The sequence below is a fragment of the Mandrillus leucophaeus genome, unplaced genomic scaffold (genome assembly GCF_000951045.1).
Source record: "Mandrillus leucophaeus isolate KB7577 unplaced genomic scaffold, Mleu.le_1.0 Scaffold274, whole genome shotgun sequence".
NCBI classification, from domain to species: Eukaryota; Metazoa; Chordata; class Mammalia; order Primates; family Cercopithecidae; genus Mandrillus; species Mandrillus leucophaeus.
In genome coordinates, this window is record NW_012102854.1 from 849,762 (window position 1) to 851,628 (window position 1,867).

The following is a 1,867-nucleotide window of genomic DNA, read 5'->3' on the forward strand; positions in this document are numbered from 1 at the left end:
GCAATCTCTGTTCGCTGCAACCTCCGCCTCCTGGGTTCAAGCGATTCTCTTGCCTCAGCCTCCCGAGTAGCTGGGATTAACAGGCATGCACCAGGCCAGCTTGCTAATTTTGTATTTTTAGTAGAGATGGGGTTTCTCCATGTTGGTCAGGCTGGTCTCAAACTCCTGACCTCAGGTGATCGGCCCGCCTTGGCCTCCCAAAGTGCTGGGATTATAAATACATATTCTTATTACCCCTTTTCTTATTCCAAATGCATCGTGCATCATACTCTACATTCTGCACCTTGCTCTCAGTTAACAATACATTTGGAAGTTATTTCAGTCTCAGTATATAAAGAGCTTCCTCCTCATTCTTTTCTACAGCTATGTACGATTTTGTTGTATTGATGTACACCAAACTCCCAGTGATTTTGTTGTATCGATGTACACCAAACTCCCAATGATGGGCATGAACTGTTTTTTTTTTTTTCTTTCTTTCTTCTCTCTCTCTCCTTTCTTTCTTTCTTATGACAGGGTCGGCCGGGCCCAGTGGCTCATGTCTGTAATCCTAGCATTTTGGGAGCCGGAGGTGGGCAGATCACTTGAGGTCAAGAGTTTGAGATCAGCCTGGTGAAACCCCTTCTCTACTAAAAATACAAAAAAACTAGCCAGGCGTGGTGGCGGGCACCTGTAATCCTAGCTACTCGGGAGGCTGAGGCAAGAGAATCGCTTGAACCCAGGAGGCGGAAGTTGCAGCCAGCACAGATTGTGCCACCGCACTCTAGCCTGGGCAACAGAGAGACTCCATCTCAAAAAAAAAAAAAAAAAAAAGACAGGGTCTGCCTGTCAACCAAGCTGGAATGCAGTCGCCAGGATCTCTGCTCACTGCAGCCTTTACCTCCTGGGCTCAAGTGATCCTCCCACCTCAGCCTCCCAAGCAGCTAGGACTACAGGAGATCTCACTATGTTGCCTACGCTGTTCTCTAACTCCTGGACTTGAGCCATCTTCCTGCCTTGGCCACCTAAACTGCTGGGATTACAGGTCTGAGCACCACACCCGGCCTGAGGCTTTATATTTTAAAATGTGTCGGGCCCCCACCTCCCCACACCTCAACGCCTTTTTTTCTTTTTTTGAGAGGGAGTCTCGCTCTGTTGCCCAGGATGGAGTGCAGTGGTGCCATCTCGGCTCACTGCAAGCTCCGCCTCCCAGGTTCACGCCATTCTCCTGTCTCAGCCTCCCCCGTAGATGGGATTACATGTGCCCACCACCACGCCCGGCTAATTTTTTAATATTTGTTTTAGTAGAGACAGGGTTTCACCGTGTTAGTCAGGATGGTCTTGATCTCCTGACCTCATGATCCGCCCGCCTCGGCCTCCCAAAGCGCTGGGATTACAGGCGTGAGCCACGGCGCCTGGCCAACGCCTTTTATTTTTCAGTTACTGGCTCTTGCAGCTTGTTTATTTTTCCATAGTAAGTCTAGGATCAGTTCCCCTAGTTTCAAAAGAGAAAAGCCTGTCCATACTTTTACTAGGATCACATTATTATTATTATTATTATTATTATTATTATCTGAGACGGAGTCTTGCTCTTGTCCAGGCTGGAGTGCAGTGGCGAGATCTCGGCTCACTGCAACCTCCGCCTCCCGATTCAAGCGATTCTCCTGCCTCAGCCTCCGCAGTAGCTGAGATTACAAGCGCCCACCACCACACCCGGTTAATTTTTGTAGTTTTTTATTTTTATTTTTTAGTAGAGATGGGATTTCACAATGTTGGCCAGGTTGGTCTCGAACTCCTGACCTCAAGTAATCCACCCATCTCCGCCTCCCAAAGTGCTAGTATTACAGGCACCAGCCACCGCGCCCGACCAAGATCACATTTAATTTCATAC

The 1,867-nt window shown here is 48.4% G+C and overlaps 1 protein-coding gene across 3 annotated transcripts in view; it reads right to left on the minus strand.

The window, feature by feature from the left end:
• Positions 1-1,867, minus strand: part of ZNF146 (zinc finger protein 146) — a 39,410-nt gene that overhangs the window by 20,853 nt on the left and 16,690 nt on the right. The window lies entirely within an intron of this gene.